Genomic DNA, 10,113 nt, shown 5'->3' on the forward strand with positions numbered 1-10,113 from the left:
AGTACCTCATGTAAACCATTCTGAGTTCTCCTGAGAGAACAGTATAGAAAATTGAATAAATAAATAAATTCTCTGTTGTACATTTCAAAAGGGATAGCTGTGGAAAACTTGGAGAATATTTCCAGAGCTGCAAATCTTAGATTTTTGAATTTTCCTAAACTATTTAGAAGATATGTAATGGAGGTATAAGACATAAGTGATGTCGGAGGGAGTGGACCGGCAGCCACAGTCACCACGGTACCTTGCCACAACTCCCTGCATCTGCTGGCCCACCCCCTCTGATGCCACTTACGTCTTCCGGAGCAGAGGCAGCAGAAGCAGTCATCGCGGGACCTTGCTGGTTTGGAAGGAGAGAGGAGCATAGAAGGGTGGTGGAGGGAAAGAAAGGGGCAGGGTGGTATGGAAGGGTGGTGGAAGGAGAGAAAGGGGGCAGATGCTGATGGAATTGGTGTGCAGGGGAAGGATACTGGATGGAATTGGGTTGGAGGGAAAGAAAGGGGGCAGATAATGATGAAAGTGAGGGGAATGGAGCAGAGAGAGTGAAATGCCAGACCATGGGGGTGTGAGAGAGGGAAGGAAAGAGATGCCAGACCATTGGAGGAAGGAAGGGAAGAAGATGGATGCCAGACCAATGGAGGTGAAGGGAGAGATGGAAGGGGGAGGCATAAAGTTTCTGGAAGGGGAATAGAAGGAAAGAAGGTGCCATATAGAAGGGGCAGAGAGGGTAGGCAGTGGATGAAAGGAAGAGAGGGACAAGAAGATGAGGAATACAGAAACCAGAGAAGACAAGGTAGAAAAAAGTTCTATTTATTTATTTTTTTGCTTTAGGTTTAACATATATAATTTCTGTACAAGTTCACGATACAAGTTTTTATCCTAACTTGATACATGCTAGGGGCTGTAGTTTGCTGGTTACAATTTGCTATGGATGGCCTTACAATGCAAGGTTTCCACACAGAAAGTTACAGTGTATGATACAAGTTAGACCTAATTTGACACATACTAATTCTGGTACCAATAAACATCTCTTTGTAGTCTATCGGTCAATGGTAGGAGTTTAGTTGAAGAGGTATGTTGCATTTCATAACATAAGATAAATTCAGATTAGGGCACAGATAGCAGTTGAAGAAAGTCCTGTCTAGTGTCCAACTCCCACCCACCCTCCCCAGGTTCCATCCATTCCTGGCCTGATCTCAGATCCACAGTTCCCCGAACCAAATAGAAGGCTAAAAAAAGTAATTAGTTAGTAATAAGCTCTTAAAAAATAGTCTAAGAAATCTTTGAAGGGCAACCTATCAATTACAAATTACAAAATAATAATAAAAATTAAACATGAGCATAACCTACAACTTTGAACAGGATTATCAGCAACTCCTAAAGCAATGCAGAACCCTTTGATGCATTGCATGCTGAATAGCATTCGCACTAAATTGACTACAGCCAATCTTATTTAAAGTTGTTAGCACAGTAAGCTCTGTGCATTGGTACCCCAGTGACTCTTCGCCATTGACCTGCACAAGAACGTTCCCAACTCCTCCTTTCTGCTGGCTAAGCCCCTCTCTACGTAGCTAAGCATCTTGCTGGCTTTGACCATCACTTTTTCACATTGCTTCACAACTTTGAGCTCCTGAGATACTTTCATCCCAAGGTCTCTGTCTTGGTCAATGGACATCAGCCACTCACACTTATTACATACAGCTCCTTTAGATTTCTGCACCCCAAATGCTTCACTCAGCATTTATTCACATTAAATTTTAATTATCAAACATTAGCCCGTGCATCTAATTTCTCATGTTGTCTACATCTTATAGGTGTTTGGCATTTTTTGTGGAGGGAACAGCATGAAGCTTCTCAACTCATAAAATGTTTTTTTTTTAAGCTAGAGCATAAAAATGTAAATTACATTATAAACCCTGCTCCCAAAGAGGCTTGTACAATTCACATGGTTGCAATGTCCCTTCTAGTGCTGCCTGATTCATGATTCGAATCAATTCAATTAAAAAAAAAAAAAATCAGGCTCCCGATTCGATGACCGACCCTTCCCCCCGTGCCTTCCTAAAACAGAAGCAGCAGTGCTACATTTTGCTGTCCGTTCACTGCCCTCCTGCTTGAGGGGGGAGGGTCAGTTTGAAAGGCCTGCATATTTCCCCAGCTTCCCCGCTCTTCCCTTAAGCTAATACGGCAGCCTGCAGGTTCGCTGGTGCTATAGTGATCCCTGCAGTTGCTGTCGTCCTCAGAAGCACGTTCTCTCTGCTACGGTCCCGCCCCTCCTCTATCATCAGGGTTAGGATCGTGGCAGAGACAACGTGCTGCTGAGGACGATGGCAGCTGCAGGGATCGCTATAGCACCAGTGATCCTGCAGGCTGCTGTATTAGCTTAAGGTAAAAGCGGGGAAGCTGGGGGAACATGCAGGCATGCGGGGGGAGCAGGCCTTCACAGTGGGGAGTCAGGCCTGTGCAGAGGGAGGAGGAGGAGGAGGAGTGCCTTCGCGGCAGGAGACAGGCCTGTGCAGAGGGAGGAGGAGGGAGGAGTAAGAGAGGGGAGATGCCAGACCTGGGGTGAAGTGAAGGGAAGAGAGAGACCAACCAAAAAGAAGGGGAGGAAAGCAGAGGAGAAGTACTGGACTAATGGAGAGAGAGAGAGAGAGAGAAATGCAAGACCACAAGGGGAAGGGTACAAGAGGGACAGATACTGCTCCAAAGTAGGTGGGCAGGGTGCAGGATGGCAGGAAAGATAGTAGGAGAAAGCCTGTACTTGGGGAAGGGGATACAGGAGGTAAGGAAAAGCGAAAGAAGAAGCTGGATATGGGGAGAGACATGAAACAGAGATAAGATGCTGGGCATGGAGGGAGCATAGGAACAGGGACACAAGGGGTTACTATTGGAGAAGAGAACAGGGACAGGGACACAGAAGAGAGATGCTGGATGAAAGGGTAGTTGAGAAAAGGAAAGATTGTGGATCTGTGGATGGTGGGGTCCATTGCTGCAGCTGCGGGGGATGGTGATGAAAAAAAGGAAAGATGCCAGACCTCTGGGGGAGGAAAAGGAAACAGAAGGGGAGGACAGAGATGGAAGATGGATGGTTAGCATGGAGAAAGAAGAAAGAAGGAGAGCCTGATCAGAAGACAACCAGACAACATGGGACCAACATGATTTGAAAAATGACCAGACAACAAAAGGTAGGAAAAATAATTTTATTTTATGTTTTGTGATTACAATATGTCCGATTTGAAATGTGTATCCTTCCAGAGCTGGAGTTAGACCGCAAACATAAGTTAGGATTTAATAGAGAGAGGGAAAGTATATTTTGTTTGTTTATTTTGTTTACACCACAGGACCAGTGTGGGTAGGAGAAGACAAAGGGGGTGAAGAGGCTATAAAATAAACCCACCAGGATGTTTGAAAAAAACCCACCCAATTGGGCAGGAAAATCGAATCGAATAAAAAAATCGATTCAATAGGCTGAATCGAATCGAATTCAATTTTTTTTTTTCTTGAATCAGGCAGTACTAGTCCCTTCCCCCAAAAGCTTAAGTGACATTGAGCATTAGAAGGCTAAGAAAATTACTCAAGACAATCTGATTAGCATATAATATAACTGAACAGCCCTGCATTTTAATCACTGCACTTTGCTGTCCGTCCCGTTACAATACAAATCCCTTAAAGTGTGATGTCTTTCTATCCAGCTGCATACAACACGGATAAGATGAAAGAATTACAGATGGAGAGTGCAACTGCCAAACATCAATATCTGGATAATGTCACCTCTGGAGGATAGTATGCTTAATGATACTGCTGAGGGAGTAGCAACGAGAAACATATTACAGTACAAAATTATTCTACTTAAGATTGTAATTATGTTAGGAAGGCAAGACAATGCTCTACATCTTGCTGCCATTGGCCAAACAAGTCCATTATTCTGCTAAGATATACTTTATGCCTTTTATTTATTTCTATATGCCTGTCGATTTTTTTTTCTTCAGTATTTCATCTTTGTTCTGCACTAGGCTGAGGAAGAAAGAAGAATTAAAAAAAAAAGTAATAGTGACAAGGTCTCACAGTAAGAACTATATTTTCACCCTGCTATTTACAGGAAAGGTTATCGCTGCATATATTGGTGTATTGGGAAGAACAATGATTATGGGTGCTAAAACAGAATGTAAATGTTGTAAGAAAAGGGTTTGAGCAAGTTCTTTATATCTATGATATTCAGGGTTGTTTTAATACACTGAAGGAATCAGGGCTGAACAGCAGATAGGTGCATTAAAGATTTGTTGCTACTAACTCAGGAGCTAATGTGCCACAGTGGTTAAAGCTACAGCCTCAGTACCAAGAGGTTGTGGGTTTAAAGTAAACCCATGCTGCTCCTTGTGACCCTGGGCAAGCCACTTAATCCGTTACCCATTAGATAGATAGACAGACAGGGAAAAATGCTTGAATAGATTCATGTAAACTGTTCTGAGCTCCCTTGGGAGAACAGTATAGAAAATTGAATAAATAAATAACCCAAACCATCCTGATCTCAGGGGTCCTCTGCATTACTTTATTTAAGGTGTGTGTGTGTGCTGTGTATCAACTGCAGCAGCTTGTGAATGCTGCTGTCACTACCACTCAGCCCCATTCTTTCCCTCCTTAAAACTCACAGACAGGTAGTTTCCTATGCTTAGGATTACCAGATTTTGTGTTTATAAAATCCGGACCCATGGCTCTGCCTCTAGGCCTGCCCAGTTCTACCCAGCCCCGCCCCATTCCACCCACATCATGACCCATTCTGCCCCAGCCTCACCCCCTAGCCCTGTCTCCTTCAAGTGCTCGGAGCTGCATCGGGAGGGCATCTGCGCATGTGTTACATGATGACATCCCAAGCATGTGCATGACATCACCGCATTGCATCTGTGCATGCGCAGATGCCCTCCCGATGACGGTCCAAGACGGAAGCTTTCCAAAACCCGGACAAAGTGCCGGGTTTTGAAATGCCATAAGAACATACAAATAGCCTTACTGGATCAGACCCATGGTCCATCAAGCTCAGTAGTCCGTTCTCATAGTGGCCAATCCAGGTCACTAGTACTTAGCCAAAACCCAAGGAGTAGCAATATTTCATACTACCAATCCAGGGCAAGCAGTGGCTTCCCTCCTGTCTTTGTCAATAACAGACGATGGACTTTTCCTCCAGGAACTTGTCCGAACCTCTCTTAAAACCAGCTATGCTATCCACTCTTACCACATCCTCTGGCAATGCGTTCCAGAGCTTAACTATTCTCTGAGTGAAAACAAATTTCCTCCTCTTGGTTTTAAAAGTTTTTCCCTGTAACTTCATCGAGTGTCCCCTAATCTTTAATTTTTGACGCAGTGAAAAATTGATCCTCTTGTACCCGTTCTACTCCTCTCAGGATTTTGTAGACTTCAATCATATCTCCCCTCAGCTGTCTCTTTTCCAAGCTACAGAGCCCTAACCATTTCCTCATACGAGAGGAGTTCCATCCCCTTTATCATCTTGGTTGCTCTTCTTTGAACCTTTTCTAGCGCCACTATATCTTTCTTGAGATATGGAGACCAGAATTGAACGCAATACTCCAGGTGAGGTCACACCGTGGAGCGATGCAGGGGCATTATTACATTCTTAGTCTTGTTAACCATCCCTTTTTTAATAATTCCTAGCATCCTGTTTGCTTTTTTGGCTGCCGCCACACATTAGGCAAGTTTCATCATATTGTCTATGATGATACACAGATCCATTTCTTGGAGGCTAACCCCCAGGCTGGACCCTAGTATCCAGTAACTCTGATTCAGGTTATCCTTCTCAATGTGCATCACTTTGCATTTGCTCACATTAAATTTCATCTGCCATTTGGATGCCCAGTCTTCCAATTTCCTAAGGTCTGCCTGCAATTTTTCACAATCCGCATGTGTTTTAACAACTTTGGACAGTCCAATTTCCAGATCATTTATAAATAAGTTAAATAGCACCAGTCCCAGTACAGACCCCTGCAGCACTCCACTGTTTACTCTCCTCCATTGAGATAATTGACCATGATCCTGTTTGTCTGTCTTGCCTGTTTAGATTGTAAGCTCTTTGAGCAGGGACTGTTTTCTTACTCTTTGTGACTCTGTACAGCGCTGTGTGCATCTGGTAGCGCTATAGAAATAATAGTAGTATTTAATGCTACCCTGTTTTCTATCCGATAACCAATTCCTAATCCACAACTGAACTTTGCCACCTATCCCATGACACTTTAATTTTCTCAGGAACCTCTCATGAGGAGCTTTATCAAAAGCTTTCTGAAAATCTAGATACACCATATCAACCAGCTCACCATTATCTACATGTTTATTCACACCTTCAAAGAAGTCAAGCAAATTGGTGAGGCAAGATCTCCCTTGGCTGAATCCATGCTGACTCCATCTCATTAAATCCTGTTTGTCTACGTGTTCCACAATTTTAGTTTTTATAATTGTTTCTACCATTTTCCCCAGCACTGTTACTGGTCTGTAATTTCCCAGATCTACTCTGGAGTCCTTTTTAAAAATCGGCGTAACATTGGCCACCCTCCAATCTTCAGATGATTTTAGCGACAGGTTACAGATTACTAACAGGTCAGCAATTTCATGTTTGAGTTCTTCTAGTACCCTGGGATGTAAACCATCCGGTCCAGGCGATTTATCACTTTTTAACATGTCGATTTGGCTTAATACATCTTCCAGATTCACCAAGATGTCTTTCAGTTCCTCCGCATCATCACCCTTGAAAACCATTTCCGGTTCAGGTAGATCTCTTCCATCTTCTTCCGTAAAGATCGAAGCAAATAATTCATTCAGTCTTTCTGCTATGGCCTTATCCTCCCTGAGCGCCCCTTTTGCTCCTTGATCATCCAATGGTCCCACAGATTCCCTCACAGGTTTTCTGCTTCTGATGTACCTAAAAAAATTGTTATGAGTTTTTGCCTCTTTTACAAGTTTCTCTTCATATTCTTTCTTAGCTGTCTTTATCAATACTTTGCATCTAACTTGCCAGTGCTTGAGTTTCTTCTTATTTTCTTCATTCGGATCCTTTACCCATTCTTTAAAGCACAGGTGTCAAAGTCGGTCCTCAAGGGCCACAATCCAGTCGGGTTTTCAGGATTTCCCCAATGAATATGTATTGAAAGCAGTGCATGCAAATAGATCTCAGGCATATTCATTGGGGAAATCCTGAAAACCCGACTGGATTCCGGCCCTCGAGGAGGGACTTTGACACCCCTGCTTTAAAGGATGTTTTTTTGGCTCTAATAGCCTCTTTTACTTCACCTTTTAACCTCGCTGGCTCTCGTTTCCTCTTCTTTCCACCTTTGCTGATACGTGGAATACATCTGGTCTGGGCTTCCACGATGGTAATTCTAAATAACATCCAGGCCTGGTTTAAAGTCCTAACATTTGCAACTGATCCTTTTAGCTTCTTTTTAACCATTTTCCTCATTTTATCATAGTCGCCCATTTGAAAATTAAATGCCTCTACAGGAGATTGCTTTTGCGATGTTACTCCCGGTATGAGCTCAAATTTGATCATGTTATGATCACTGTTTCCCAGCAGAACCAAAACAGTTAACTCCTGTACTAAGTCTTGCATTCCACTAAGGACCAAATCTAAAATAGCACCCCCTTTTGTTGGTTTCCAAGAAGCAGTCATTTATGACATCTAGGAATTTTACCTCCCTAGCATTCCCTGATGTAACATTTAACCAATCAATAGTGAAGTAATTGAAAAATAACCTAATATTATACTGTTGCCCATTTCTCCAGCTTTCCTAATCTTTGAAAACATTTCTTCATCTGTCTGCTCATTTTGTCCTGGGGGATGGTAGTATAACCCTAACTTTATATTCCTTCCCTTCACACATGGAATTTCTATCCATAAGGATTCCACACTGCTATCTATGTCATGCAGAATGTTTATTTGATTTGATTCAATTCCCTCTTTAACATATAACGCAACCCCCACCAGATCTCCAAGATGCCTATTATATCTATCTCATCATTCAGTGCTATATATTCTAAGGTGCTCATAATAATAATTAAAAAAAAGCATTCAAAAAGTAGTCCAAATCAGTACTTGACGATCAAAAAAAGTCAGATCGTCCAAGTACTGATAATCAAAGCTGTATCTAAGCTGGTTTTAGATGTATCTAAAACCAGCTTAGGCCTTTACCCTGCTTCTAAATGGCTAGAGCAAAATGAGGCATTTTTAGAGGAGGGGAAAGGGCAGGAGGTGGGCGGGAGGTGGGCTGACCTAGACTTAGTCGTATAGCAAGTATAACCAAAAACTTTGACAGGTTGCCTAGTCAGAACTTATACATTTTGACTTAGACCAAGTCAAAACAGGTATAAGTTCCGAATAGGGACCGCTGAGCTGATCGCCATCCTCCAATTTGCGGGCCCGATTGGGCCAGGCACCTAAGGCCCCACCCATAGTAGGGCCTTAGGTGCCTGGTCCAACCAGAATTGGCCCAGTTGCCATTCTGGTTGGCACAAAGCTCCTGTGGGCGGGGCCTTAGGCACATAGGCTGGGTTGGCCCAATGTACCTAAGGCCCCAATCAGGGTACAGTGGGGCAGTCGCGGGGATGTGCATCATGGGCAGAAGGGCCTGGGATCTCTCCTGCCCATATTTTAAGGGGGTCATGGGGTCATCTCAGCAGGAGGGGTTGGGCTCCCTCTTACCAGTATTTTCTGGGGGGGTCGCAGGGTCACCTCTGCAGGAGGGGTTTGGCTCCCTCCTGTCGATATTGCCACAAAGAAACCACCAGTGTTCTGGTGATGTGGCAATATTCTGAGGCAATGTTGCAAGTTCATTGCTTTGAGTTTTTCCTTATCTTTGGGTGGAAACATTTGTTTGTGTCTATTCTGAGGGACATCAGACCATTCTTCAAAGTACTGCCCATCTTTTGTCATTATCTTCCACTGTATCACTCCAGGCATCCATTTCAAACCAGGCAGTCCCAAGGACACATCAACAAGCTCCAAGGAACCTTCACTCTTCTCCAACAGTGATGCAATGACTGCTTCGTCCTCTACAGGATTGAGGGAGCATGTCGAATAGACTATTTTGCCCCTTCTGCTAGCTGTTCCACACCACGGGTAACCCATGAAGTTGTAAGCTATTCAGCATAGTCCATTTTTCCATATATCATTGTTTTTTCTCATGGTTCCATCACCGCTGCACGGCACATCACATCACACAAAATCCTGTCGTAAAAGAGGACCTCTTTTGCTCTGTTTCTACCTGCAGGCAGGGAATGCTGGAAGCATCATGATTCACCACCAAGTTACAGGGGCTGTTCACTCTCTTAAGTAACAGCACTTGTCCACATCATTGGTGATTACAAACCCCTCTGGGAATGGAATATCCATGTCAGTGTGCAGCATTTCTATGAGTTGTGTTGTCTTTGAGCCTGGTGCAGTACACATATCTAAAATCTTATGATGAGGTTGGACATTAAGAAGCAGAGGAAGAATCATACTGACAGCTTCTTGGTGACTTATGTTACCAGACTCAGTCTCACTAACAAGAAACTGGTGAAATTTTTGAAGTTCTGGAGACTTCCGAATAATTTTTCAACTCAAGTTAGTATGCTATGCCAGCTCTTCTGGTTACCAGCTCAATGGTTGAGCTGCTTCTACCTTCTGACCTTCCACCTCCAGATCCTGAAGTTCTTTGAAATACTTGTTCTTTAAACAATGGAGAATTATTTTTGTATCCAATTATTCGTATAGTGGCCTGCAGCGGTTTCTGCAATGTTTCCATGAATTGATTCCATTCTTCTTCTGGCACTATTTTCAGCTCCTGGTAGTAATGCTCAAACAACTTATTCTCTTTAATGATCCCAGGGTAGCTACCTTTCCAGTCCACAACATTCATCGCACTCTGCCGTTGCCTCCCTGGTGTCTCACTAACTCTTTGCCAGCTTTTGCACTGTCTCCGACCCGTAATGTGAAACCCCCCCAGAAAGCTCCGATGCAACAGAATCTTGGCAACACCACTGTCACTGATAAAGAACCGTGAAGACATGTACACAAGTAACAAAAAAGAAAAGGTTAGCCTGCATTCCAACTTCCAAACCTCACTCCAAATACTAGCT

At 43.4% G+C, this 10,113-nt stretch overlaps 1 pseudogene; it reads right to left on the reverse strand.

The window, feature by feature from the left end:
* Positions 1-1,459: 1,459 nt before the first annotated feature.
* Positions 1,460-9,893, reverse strand: LOC117360397 (annotated as a pseudogene).
* Positions 9,894-10,113: the final 220 nt, after the last annotated feature.

The sequence above is a fragment of the Geotrypetes seraphini genome, chromosome 5, assembly GCF_902459505.1.
Source record: "Geotrypetes seraphini chromosome 5, aGeoSer1.1, whole genome shotgun sequence".
Taxonomy (NCBI): domain Eukaryota; kingdom Metazoa; phylum Chordata; class Amphibia; order Gymnophiona; family Dermophiidae; genus Geotrypetes; species Geotrypetes seraphini.